Source organism: Bubalus kerabau, chromosome 10 (genome assembly GCF_029407905.1).
Source record: "Bubalus kerabau isolate K-KA32 ecotype Philippines breed swamp buffalo chromosome 10, PCC_UOA_SB_1v2, whole genome shotgun sequence".
NCBI classification, from domain to species: Eukaryota; Metazoa; Chordata; class Mammalia; order Artiodactyla; family Bovidae; genus Bubalus; species Bubalus kerabau.
Genome location: NC_073633.1, coordinates 8341958 through 8354983, shown reverse-complemented (window position 1 = coordinate 8354983; position 13026 = coordinate 8341958). Strand labels below are relative to the sequence as shown.

Here is a 13026-nt window from a genome sequence, read left to right as displayed (position 1 = left end):
GCCCCAAGTGATCAGGTGGCATTGGTAACTAGATTCAGTGGAATTCTGTACTGTACTTGTACGGTACCGCAGATCTCCTTTGTGACTATTTCTGAATATTGCTCTCTTGCTCCTTTTAGGCCTCTGACCAACCTACCAAGTCAGTTGCCACTTCCCAGGAGTTCTTGAATATCCTGACTTCTGATCGCTTCTCCCTCTACACAAAATTAATGACTATGTATGCTACTTGGAGGACTTTTTCAGGGTACCTTTTATGGTGGTAGTAGCACATTTTATGACTCATTCATGAACCAGGCTTGCTGCTGTTCTTTTTTTTTTTCCTTTTATCATCAACTGGTACTTGGGACCCTTTCATAAGATCATAGATGACAACTAAGGGAGGGACATACGTTCTAATTTGCTTCAGTCTTGTCCAACTCTTTGTGACCCTATAGACTGTATCCTGCAGGCTTCCTCTGTCCATGGGATTCTCCAGGAAGAATACTGCAGTGGGTTGCCGTGCCCTCCTCCAGGGGATCTTCCTGACACAGGGATCAAACTCACATCTCTTACATCTCCTGCATTGGCAAGTGAATTCTTTGCCATTAGTGCTGCTGCTGCTGCTGCTGCTGCTGCTAAGTTGCTTCAATCGTGTCTGACTCTGTGCGACCCCATAGACAGCAGCCCACCAGGCTCCCTCATCCCTGGGATTCTCCAGGCAAGAACACTGGAGTGGGTTGCCATTGCCTTCTCCAATGCATGAAAGTGAAAAGTGAAAGTGAAGTCATTTAGTCGTGCCCAACTCTTAGCGACCCCATGGACTGCAGCCTACCAGGCTCCTCCATCCATGGGATTTTCCAGGCAAGAGTACTGGAGTGGGGTGCCATTGCCATTAGCACTACCTGGTGCTAAATACTGAATGTTGCTCAGCCATGTCCAACTCTTTGTGACCCCATAGACTATAGCCCACCAGGCTCCTCTGTCCATGGAATTCTCTGGGCAACAATACTAGAGTGGTTAGCCATTTTCTACTCCAGGGGAACTTCCCAACCCAGGGATTGAACCCAAGTGTCCTGCATTGCAGGCAGATTCTTTACTGTCTGAGCTACCAAAGGTTGGCAACTTGGGGTCTAGAATGCCTTTTTGTGCAACTTTGTTGTGTCTGAAACCTGTTTGGGCTCAGTCCAAATGTAACCCTTCTCTTGTGCCAGCCACTGATGTTGTGCCTGCCTGACCTTAGACCTTCATGGATCTGACCACACCCAGCTCCTGAATGGCAGCTCTCGTCATGTGGTCTCTTGATTTTTTTTTTTTTTAATATAATTAGCCATGCAGCCTCTAGCAACATGTTATAGCTGCTTTCCAAATGGTGAACAGCTATTTGTTTTGCTGCGATTCTTCCATTTGGGCTCTCCCAAAGACTCCATCAGAGAAGGCAATGGCACCCCACTCCAGTACTCTTGCCTGGAAAATCCCATGGATGGAGGAGCCTGGTGGGCTGTAGTCCATGGGGTCGCTAAGAGTTGGACATGACTGAGCGACTTCCCTTTCACTTTTCACTTTCATGCATTGGAGAAGGCAATGGCAACCCACTCCAGTGTTCTTGCCTGGAGAATCCCGGGGACGGTGGAGCCTGATGGGCTGCCATCTATGGGATCGCACAGAGTCGGACACGACTGAAGCAACTTAGCAGCAAAGATTCCATATGGGAAGTTTATTTGAGAGGTGGTTGCAGAAATTTCTATGAGGGATTGTGGGAACAAGACAAGGAAAGCCATTAATGAGCCGTGGACAACCATGGACAAATGGATCTTCATTGTGCTGGAGACCACAAGAGAAATTTGTCTGGAACACAGCTCTGAACTGTTCCACTGAGCATTAGGAAACCAGGACATTTACCCACCAATCTTCCCCCACCATCAGGCATTACATCCTCGCCCTTGGTCTTATACAGGTATGTTGACAGACTCCCATGGCCTGATGGAACCTTTGGGGACTAGAGATGCCCGAAACCAGCAGTGGGAATAAGAACCACCTACAAGTGCTCAGTGGATAAAGAATATACCAGCAATGCAGGAGACACAGGAGATGTGAGTTCAATCCCTGGGTCAGGAAGCTCCCCTGGAGGAGAGCATGGCAACCCACTACAGTATTTTTGCCTGAAAAAAATCCCATGGACAGAAGAGTCTGACAGTCTACAGGCCATGGGGTCACAAAGAGTTGGAAATGACTGAATGACTAAGCATGCACATGCACAACCCCTTCCAGGGTGGGCTGAGCTCGTTAACACAGGGACCCATAGCACTGGCTTTGTGTGTCTCTATTCTGTCAGCTCTTACTGCTTTCACAATGAATACCACACAGTCTTTCCTCAGAGGGGTTCATAGTTCGATGGGGAACTAAAGAGGATACAGGTAATGTTACAGTGGAAATGGAAGAGAATTAAAGTGTATGTGGGATCCTCCATCATGGAGAAACTAAACCAGATTCCCAACGTTCCCAAGAATACCTGAAAAGAGATATTTTTCAGGTCAAGACCGGAGGAAGTCAGTTGGTAGCATTAATTAGATGATTTGGAGATAAGTGCTTCCATAAGCATGTAAGATTTCATAGGAATGAGCTCCATCAGACAATTTGTTTGTTTGGTCTTAAGGGTATGCTCAATCACTCAGTATGTCCAACTCCTTGTGTTGGACATGACTTAAGAAAGGCTTGCCTCTCTTAAGGGTGACATAGTGAAAAGTGAAAGTGTTAGTCAGTCCTCTCTGACTCTTTGCAATGCCATAAACTGTAGCCTGCCAGTCTCCTCTGTCCATGGGATTCTCCAGGCAAGAAAATAGAATGGTTTGCCATTTCCTTCTCCAGGGGATCTTCCTGACCCAGGGACATAACCTGGGTCTCCTACATTGCAGGTAGATTCTTTACCCTCTGAGGTACCAGGGAAGCCTGTGTAGGAGGACATGGAGGCACAACAAAATAAAAATTGAAGACTTGCCTCTAAATAGTGAAAGAAAGTGAAAGTGTTAGTCACTCAGTTGTGTCTGAGTCTTTGTGACCCCATGGACTGTAGCCCACCAGGCTCCTCTCTCTATGGGATTCTCCAGGATATTGGATGGGTTGCCGTTCCCTTCTCTAGAGGATCTTCCCGACCCAGGGATCAGACTTGGGTCTCCTGCATTGCAGGCAGATTTTTTTTTTAACTTGTTTGAACCACCAGGGAAATCCAAATCATAAGTTAAAGATGAACTCTGAGACCAACAGAGAAGGAGGGGGATGCCATGCACACACCTCTTCTCTAAGCTACTGAGTCTCTGTATGAATTGTCCTGTTTGCTTCTGTTGGGTGGTTTGAAAAATGGGGCAGTTTCCGCAGGTGAAGTTTTCGGTTTGTTTAAGCTAGGGGAACGTGAGTGAAGTTGAAGGATAATTGCCTCTGGATAGTAGAACCAAGAAAATTAATTAGCAAATAACTAGACCACAGATCAACTTCTCTCTCTCCACCTTCCCTGCCCTGCCCTGTCCAAGCCCGTGTCTCCCTGCCCAGCCTCAGACTGTCCGTCTCTCTCTTCAGGGTGACAGATTGTCAGAGAAAGCCTTCTTTTGCCCTGTAACACCATTTCTTGCTGACTTTATTTCAGAGGCCCTGTGGCTGTTGAAGCTTTAAACATCAGCCTCCCCAGGTCCAGTATTTCTGTTGTATTTGGACAGCCTGGACCTCTGGGAGAGGCCACTGGCTTTCCTGGGAATGCTCTCTTCAAAAGGCATCTCCTCTGAAACTCTTCCCTGGTATTTTGGATAGAATTATTGGGTAAATTACTGTAAAACTTTGTTAATATACACCGACCGTACAGCAATTGTTTCCAGTTTCTGTTCAGCATTGACAATCACTCATGGAGTGGTTGCTATGAGGTATCATCTAGGTATTTTCACAGACTACCTCTTAGATTCTTAGATATACATTATTGATAACTCTTCTGTCTTTGTTCAGCTTTAAACTGTTTGATTCAAAATGTGTCTTTCATTGTTCTTATCATTTTTAGTCAAGCGCTTATTGCATTGGGCTTCCCTGGTGGCTCAGATGGTAGAGAATGATAACTGATAACTTTTTTAAAAATATAAATTTATTTATTTTAATTGGAGGCTAATTACTTTACAATATTGTATTGGTTTTGCCATACATCAACATGAATCCGCCATGAGTGTACATGTGTTCCCCATCCTGAACACCCCCCCCTCCCCCATACCATCCCTCTGGGTCATTCTAGTGCACCAACCCCAAGCATCCTGTGTCATGCATCGAACCTGGACTGGTGATTCATTTCACATATGATATTATACATGTTTCAATGCCATTCTCCCAAATCATCCCATCCTCGCCCTCTCCCACAGAGTCCAAAAGACTGTTCTATACATCTGTGTCTCTTTTGCTGTCTCTCATACAGGGTTATCGTTCAGTTCAGTTCAGTCGCTCAGTCGTATCCAACTCTTTGCGACCCCATGAATCGCGCAGCACACCAGGCCTCCCTGTCCATCACCAACTCCCGGAGTCCACCCAAACCCATGTCCATCGAGTCAGTGATGCCATCCAGCCATCTCATCCTCTGTCGTCCCCTTCTCCTCCTGCCCCCAATCCCTCCCAGCATCAGAGTCTTTTCCAATGAGTCAACTCTTCGCATGAGGTGGACAAAGTACTGGAGTTTCAGCTTTAGCATCATTCCTTCCAAAGAACACCCAGGGCTGATCTCCTTCAGAATGGACTGGTTGGATCTCCTTGCAGTCCAAGGGACTCTCAAGAGTCTTCAACACCACAGTTCAAACGCATCAATTCTTCGGCACTCAGCTTTCTTCACAGTCCAACTCTCACATCCATACATGACCACAGGAAAAACCATAGCCTTGACTAGACGAACCTTTGCTGGCAAAGTAATGTCTCTGCTTTTGAATATGCTATCTAGGTTGGTCATAACTTTCCTTCCAAGGAGTAAGTGTCTTTTAATTTCATGGCTGCAGTCACCATCTTTCTAAATTCCATATATATATGCATTAGTATACTGTATTGGAGTTTTTCTTTCTGGCTTACTTCATTCTGTATAATAGGCTCCAGTTTTATCCACCTCATTAGAACTGATTCAAATGTATTCTTTTTAATGGCTGAGTAATGGGGAAACAGTGGAAACAGTGTCAGACTTTATTTTTCTGGGCTCCAAAATCACTACAGATGGTGACTGCAGCCATGAAATTAAAAGACACTTACTCCTTGGAAGGAAAGTTATGACCAACCTAGATAGCATATTCAAAAGTAGAGACATTACTTTGCCAACAAAAGTTCGTCTAGTCAAGGCTATGGTTTTTCCTGTGGTAATGTATGGATGTGAGAGTTGGACTGTGAAGAAAGCTGAGCGCCGAAGAATTGATGCTTTTGAACTGTGGTGTTGGAGAAGACTCTTGAGAGTCCCTTGGACTGTAAGGAGATCCAACCAGTCCATTCTGAAGGAGATCAGCCCTGGGTGTTCTTTGGAAGGAATGATGCTAAAGCTGAAACTCCAGTACTTTGTCCACCTCATGCAAAGAGTTGACTCATTGGAAAAGACTCTGATGCTGGGAGGGATTGGGAGCAGGAGAAGGGGACGACAGAGGATGAGATGGCTGGATGGCATCACTGACTCGATGGACGTGAGTCTGAGTGAACTCCGGGAGTTGGTGATGGACAGGGAGGCCTGGCATGCTGCAATTCATGGGGTCGCAAAGAGTCAGACACGACTGAGCGACTGATCTGATCTGATCTGATGTTCCTTGTATTCCTGCTTTCTGGAGAGTTTTTTTTTTTTTAATCATAAACAGATGTTGAATTTTGTCAAAGTCTTTCTTTGAATCTATTGAGATAATCATATGGCTTTTATTTTTCAATCTGTTAATGTTGTGTATTACATTGATTGATTTGTGGATATTGAAGAATCCTTGCATCCCTGGGATAAAACCCATTTGGTTATGATGTATGATCTTTTAATGTGTTGTTGGACTCTGATTGCAGACTTTTGTTAAGTATTTTTGCATCTATATTCATCAGTGATATTGGCCTGTAGTTTTTTTTGTGGCATCTTTGTCAGGTTTTGGTATTAGGGTGATGGTGGCCTCATAGAATGAGTTTGGAAGTTTACCTTCCTCTGCAATTTTCTGGAAGAGTTTGAGTAGGGTAAGTGTTACCTCTTCTCTAAATTTTTGGTAGAATTCAGCTGTGAAGCCGTCTGGACCTGGGCTTTTGTTTTCTGGAAGATTTCTGATTACAGTTTCAATTTCCATGCCTGTGAGGTCTGTTAAGATTTTCTATTTCTTCCTGGTTCAGTTTTGGAGAATTTGTCCATTTCTTTCAAGTTGTCCATTTTATTGGCATATAATTGCTGATAGTAGTCTCTTATGATCTTTTGTATTTCTGAGTTGTCTGTTGTGATCTCTCCATTTTCATTTCTAATTTTATTGATATGATTTTTCTCCCTTTGTTTCTTGATGAGTCTGGCTAATGGTTTGTCAGTTTTATTTATCCTCTCAAAGAACCAGCTTTTTGTTTTGTTGATTTTTGCTATGGTCTCTTTTGTTTCTTTTGCATTTATTTCTGCCCTAATTTTAAAGATTTCTTTCCTTCTACTAACCCTGGGGCTCTTCATTTCTTCCTTTTCTAGTTGCTTTAGGTAGAGTTAGGTTATTTATTTGACTTTTTTCTTGTTTCTTGAGTTATGCCTGTATTGCTATGAACCTTCGCCTTGCACTGCTTTTACAGTGTCCCATAGGTTTTGGGTTGTTGTGTTTTCATTTTCATTCATTTCTATGCATATTTTTATTTCTTCTGTGATTTGTTGGTTATTCAGCAGCATGTTGTTCAGCCTCCATATGTTGGAATTTTTAATAGTTTTTCTCCTGTAATTGAGATCCAATCTTACTGCATTGTGGTCAGAAAAGATGCTTGGAAAGACTTCAATTTTTTTTTTAATTTACCAAGGCTAGATTTATGGCCAGGGTGTGATCTATCCTGGAGAAGTTTCTGTGTGTGCTTGAGAAAAAGGTGAAATTCATTGTTTTTGGGTGAAATGTCCTATAGATATCAATTAGGTCTAACTGGTCTATTGTATCATTTAAAGTTTGTGTTTCCTTGTTAATTTTCTGTTTAGTTGATCTATCCATAGGTATGAGTAGGGTATTAAAGTCTCCCACTATTATTGTGTTATTGTTAATTTCCCCTTTCGTACTTGTTAGCATTTGTCTTACATATTGTGGTGTTCCTATGTTGGGTGCATATATATTTATAATTGTTATATCTTCTTCTTGGATTGATCCTTTGATCATTATGTAGTGTCCTTCTTTGTCTCTTTTCACAGCCTTTGTTTTAAAGTCTATTTTATCTGATATGAGTATTGCTACTCCTGCTTTCTTTTGGTCTCTATTTGCATGGAATATCTTTTTCCAGCCCTTCACTTTCAGTCTGTATGTGTCCCCTGTTTTGAGGTGGGTCTCTTGTAGACAACATATATAGGGGTCTTGTTTTTGTATCCATTCAGCCAGTCTTTGTCTTTTGGTTGGGGCATTCAACCCATTGACGTTTCAGGTAATTATTGATAAGTATGATCCCATTGCCATTTACTTTATTGTTTTTGGCTCGAGTTTATATACCCTTTTTGTGTTTCCTGTCTAGAGAAGATCTTTTAGCATTTGTTGGAGAGCTGGTTTGGTGGTGCTGAATTCTCTCAGCTTTTGCTTGTCTGTAAAGCTTTTGATTTCTCCTTCATATTTGAATGAGATCCTTGCTGGGTACAGTAATCTGGGCTGTAGGTTATTTTCTTTCATCACTTTGAGTATGTTCTGCCATTTCCTCCTGGCCTGAAGAGTTTCTATTGAAAGATCAGCTGTTATCCTTATGGGAATTCCCTTGTGTGTTATTTGTTGTTTTTCCCTTGCTGCTTTTAATATTTGTTCTTTGTGTTTGATCTTTGTTAATTTGATTAATATGTGTCTTGGGGTGTTTCGCCTTGGGTTTATCTTATTTGGGACTCTCTGGGTTTCTTGGACTTGGGTGATTATTTCCTTCCCCATTTTAGGGAAGTTTTCAACTATTATCTCCTCAAGTATTTTCTCATGGTCTTTCTTTTTGTCTTCTTCTGGGACTCCTATGATTCGAATGTTGGGACATTTAACGTTGTCCCAGAGGTCTCTGAGGTTGTCCTCATTTCTTTTGATTCGTTTTTCTTTCTTCCTCTCTGATTCATTTATTTCTACCATTCTATCTTCTACCTCACGAATCCTATCTTCTGCCTCTATTGTTCTATTTGTTCCCTCCAGAGTGTTTTTGATCTCATTTATTTCATTATTCATTATATATTGACTTTTTAAAATTTTTTCTAGGTCCTTGTTAAACCTTTCTTGCATCTTCTCAATCCTTGTCTCCAGGCTATTTATCTGTGATTCCATTTTGAGTTCAATATTTTGGGTCATTTTCACTATCATTATTCAGAATTCTTTATCAGGTATATTCCCTATCTCTTCCTCTTTTGTTTGGTTTGGTGGGGATTTATCCTGTTCCTTTGCCTTCTGGGTTTTCCTCTGTCTCTTCATCTTGTTTATATTGCTGTGTTTGGGGTGGCCTTTCTGTATTCTGGCAGTTTGTGGAGTTCTCTTTATTGTGGAGTTTCCTCACTGTGGGTGGGGTTGGACGGGTGGCTTGTCAAGATTTCCTGGTGAGGGAAGCTTGTGTTGGTGTTCTGGTGGGTGGAGCTGGATTTCTTCTCTCTGGAGTGCAATGAAGAGTCCAGTAATAAGTTATGAGATGTCAGTGGGTTTGGAGTGATGTTGGGCAGCCTGTATATTGAAGCTCAGGGCTGTGTTCCTGTGTTGCTGGAGAATTTGTGTAGTATGTCTTGCTCTGGAACTTGTGGCCCTTGGGTGGTGCTTGGCTTCAGTAGGTATGGAGGCGTTTTATGAGCTCCTGTCAATTAACATTCCCTGGAGTCAGGAGTTCTCTGATGTTCTCAGGATTTGGACTTAAGCCTCCTGCTTCTGGTTTTCAGTCTTATTTTTACAGTAGCCTCAAGACTTTTCCATCTATACAGCACCATTGATAAAACATCTAGGTTAAAGATGAAAAGTTTCTCCATCATGAGGGACACCCAGAGAGGTTCACAGAGTTACATGGAGAAGAGAAGAGGGAGGAGGGAGATAGAGGTGACCAGGTTGAGATGAGGTGGAATCAAAAGAGGAGAGAGCAAGCTAGCCAGTAATCACTTCCTTATGTGTGCTGAATAGTCTGGACTGCTCAGAGATGTTCACGGAGTTATACAGAGAAGAGAAGAGGGAGGAAGGAGACAGAGGTGGCCAGGAGGGTAAAGGGGGGAATCAAAAGGAGAGAGACAGATCCAGCCAGTAATCAGTTCCCTAAGTGTTCTCCACTGTCCAGAACACACAGAGATTCACAGAGTTGGGTAGAGAAGAGAAGGGGGAGGGAGGAGATAGAGGCGACCTGGTGGAGGAAAAAAGAATCCAAAGGGGGAGAGAGCAATCAGGCCAGTGATCTTGCTCCCAAGTAAAAATGGGTAATGAAGATTGGGTTCTTAAAGGTAAAAAATTGATAACAAATACCAAAAAGCAAAGATTAAAAATCCAGAGAAGTTTGATTTTCAAAAATACAATATTAATGAAAAAAAATTCACAAAATTATAATAAATATATGAAGTTTACTTTAAAAAGTAGGGTCTCTTTTTTTTTTTTGCAAAGTAATAGTAGGTTATAAAAATGAAAATTAAAAGAGTAATAGAGGACTTAAAAATAAAAAAAATTAAAGAATGATAGTAAAAATAGTAAAAATATATCTAGAACTTTCTCTGGTGTTGTGGGCAGTGTGGGGTCAGTTCATTTTCAGATAGTTCCTTGATCCGGCTTATGTTTCTCAAGATCTATAGGCCCCTTCCTATGTAGTCGATACTAACTACAGGGTTTTAATCTATTGCACCTGTCACTTCCAAGGCGGTTCCCTTTGTTTTGGCTTCTTCTGTCTGCTGGTCTCTTCAGTGTCTAATTTCCGCCCTGACACAAGGGGGCGGTGGTGAACACTTTTTAGGCTCACTTGTTCAGACGTGCTGTGGGGAGGGAGGGACGCTGCAAACAACACTGGGGAGTGCGCACAGTGTCTCAGCCACAGTGGGTTTGCCCCCACTCACGGCGTGTGTGCTTTCCCTGTCTACACTGCTTAGGTTCTAGGTTGCTCTGCCGGGAACTGTCTGAGGCTGGCCCTGGGTTGTATGCACTTCCCAGGTCTAAGCCGCTCAGGTTCAGGCACTTGGGTAGTCCTCAGAGGCGTAGACTCGTTTGGGCCTGCGTTTTATGCCCTTCCCAGGTCCGAGCAGCTCAGGTGATGAGGTGTTTGGCGAGCGTGGCCGCTGTGACTTATTGCCTCCCCCGTCCCTGCCGCTTGGTTTTCTGGGTGTACAACTGGTGCACCTTCTCAGGCGGATGTTGACCATCCAGAATCCCAAGAAGTCTTGGTTAGCAATGAAGCCTGCTTGGAGTTTGGTAGATAATGCCTCTCTGGGGCAGTGATTGCCCCCTTCTGACTCTGGCTGCCCTTGCCTGCCTGTTACCGGAGAGGGATAGGCTGGTCTGCAGCTGGCTAGCTCTGCTCAATCCTTTGTTCTGTGAGTGGGCCTGACGGTGTCTTAGGTTAGGGCTTTTCATGTAGCTCTGCTCAGTCCTTTATTCTGTGAGCGGGCCTGGTGGTGTCTTAGGTTAGGAGTTTTTGCGTGGTAGTTATCCCACAGTCTGGTTTGCTATCCCAAGTTAGTTCCCTCAGATTGCCCTGGGGGGATTCAGGCCCAGTCCTTACTCTAAGCAATGTAGCCTGTGCCTCCCTGCCCAGCCCCCGCTTTTTAGTGGCAGGTGCAGGCATCTGCGCTGCTTCTCTGCTGGGAGAGTTACCATTGGACATGTAATCTATGGGTTTTAATTATTTATGTATTTTTCCTCCCGATTATGTTGCCCTCTGTGGTTCCAAGGCTCACCACAGACTCAGCAGTGAGAGTGTTTCCTGGGGTTTGGAAACTTCTCTCTTTTTTAAGACTCCCTTCCCAGGACAGATCTCCATCCCTATCTCTTTTGTCTCTCTTTTTGTCTTTTATATTTTTTCCTACCTCCTTTTGAAGACAATGGGCTGCTTTTCTGGGTGCCTGATGTCCTCTGTCAGCATTCAGAAGTTGTTTTGTGGAATTTACTCAGCATTCAAATGTTCTTTTGATGAATTTGTGGGGGAGAAAGTGGTCTCCCCATCCTATTCCTCTGCCATCGTAGGACCGCTCCCTGCCTGATAACTTTTGAGTGAATTTACGATGTAGTAGTAAAGAATCTGCCTGCCATGCAGGAGATGCAGGAGCCTCGGGATCTATCCCTGGGTTGGGAAGATTCCCTGGAGTAGGAAATGGCAACCTACTCCAGTATTCTTGCCTTGAAAATTCTGTGGACAGAGAATTCTGGCGGGCTGTAGTCCATGGGGTTGCAAAAAATCAGACATGACTGAGTGACTAAGCATTCACATATGAGTAAAAATTAATGACTGCCTGGGACCAAGCAGCTTAAGCCTGTAAGTTTATGCATATAAGAAAAATCCCTTAGTCTTGCCACATAATATGGATGGCAACAAATGGTCGGCTGTTCCATTATCCCTGATTTAATCACCAAATGCTATTTTAATTAACCTTTTTTTATGGTAGTAAAAATAGATACATTAAAATTTACCTTTTAAATGGTTTTTAAGTGGTGTTAAGTGCAGTACCATTGTTGTGTAACCATTACCACCACGCATCTTCTGAATTTTTAGTCTTCAAAATGAAACTGCTTCACGATTTTCATTTAAAAAATATTTATCACAGTAACACATGCACCTAATTTAAAAATAATTTTAATACAAGAAGTCTTATAAAAAAGATCAATTCCCCTCTCTTTTCATCTGAGAAGCAATTACTTTCTACTCTTTTAACGGTTTCTTTTGATGTTTATCTGCATATTTACAAGGATTAATTTTTAACCTCTATTTTCAAATATATCAATTTCACATTATTTCTAGACTTCTGTGATAGCAGTTAAGGCTCCAGCCCTCTTCCTTCCTCTCTGCCACCTACATTCTCTGAATCTTCCCTACAGTTATCCCCAAATTTTTGGTTAAATCATTAATGACTGTGACATAACTTTGATTAAATGAATAATTAGTGTTTACACCGTCTGAGTCCACAGTGGTGTGTAAACCTGGATGCCGGTATTCAAGGCGCAAGTGGAGGAGGGATGGGCTAAGTTCACTCTGAATTATTTTATTTAAGCCTTTTTATTTTTTAAATTTTTTGCCTGGTGCCACATTGAGTCCTTCGCTGTGCTTGGCTTCCCAGAATTCTGAGCCTCTCACACTTGCTTCCCTTGGAGAATAAACCTCTGTCTCCAGAGCGGGCAGGGAGGGGAGCCCGGTGGTGGGTGAGAACCAGGCCGGTCACCTGGTTCTGTGGGGATGGGGTTGGTGGGGGCAGTGGCAGGAATTGGCTTCTAACTTCTCTCTCTCTAGACTTGATTCCAGCCTGCACACACACGGATCTCCTCAGTGACCTTGCAGACTCAATTCCTGTGCTTCTCTGTAGCACTGATTCACATGGGCAGTTACGTGGAAATACCACTCCATACATGTACCAGGATGTATGGAGTGAGGTCCATCAGTGCTCAGGGCTCCACACATGTGCCAGGATCTTTGTCTGCCATTGCCTCCTCTTGAATTCTCTTTGTCCTGGGGGGTGATGTCTTTTTAATTTTGTCATTGTGATTTTAGTCGAGTGTTGGAAGGGAAAGGAAGTGAACACGGGCGGTCAATTTGTCGTGATTAACCTGAAATTCATATGCACGTTAAATGGAGAGAAGACCCCAACATTTAATTTACTTACAGCCCATTAGAGGAGTTTCTAACAAGAGAGAGCAGAGGGCAGTGATGGGCCCATCTTTCTCCCTTATTCTCACCTTTTCTCAGGATGTGGAGAAGATT

General features: G+C 43.1%; 1 long non-coding RNA gene across 5 annotated transcripts in view; it reads left to right on the top strand.

Moving 5' to 3' along the window:
• Window positions 1–13026, top strand: part of LOC129620804 (uncharacterized) — a 145287-nt gene that overhangs the window by 16628 nt on the left and 115633 nt on the right. Inside the window, exon 3 of one of the 5 annotated variants that reach the window (XR_008698728.1) lies at window positions 1934–2069. The exons of the other annotated variants lie outside the window; for them this stretch is intronic. This is a non-coding gene — a long non-coding RNA (uncharacterized LOC129620804). The remainder of the gene's footprint in view (window positions 1–1933; window positions 2070–13026) is intronic. 5 annotated transcript variants of the gene reach the window in all.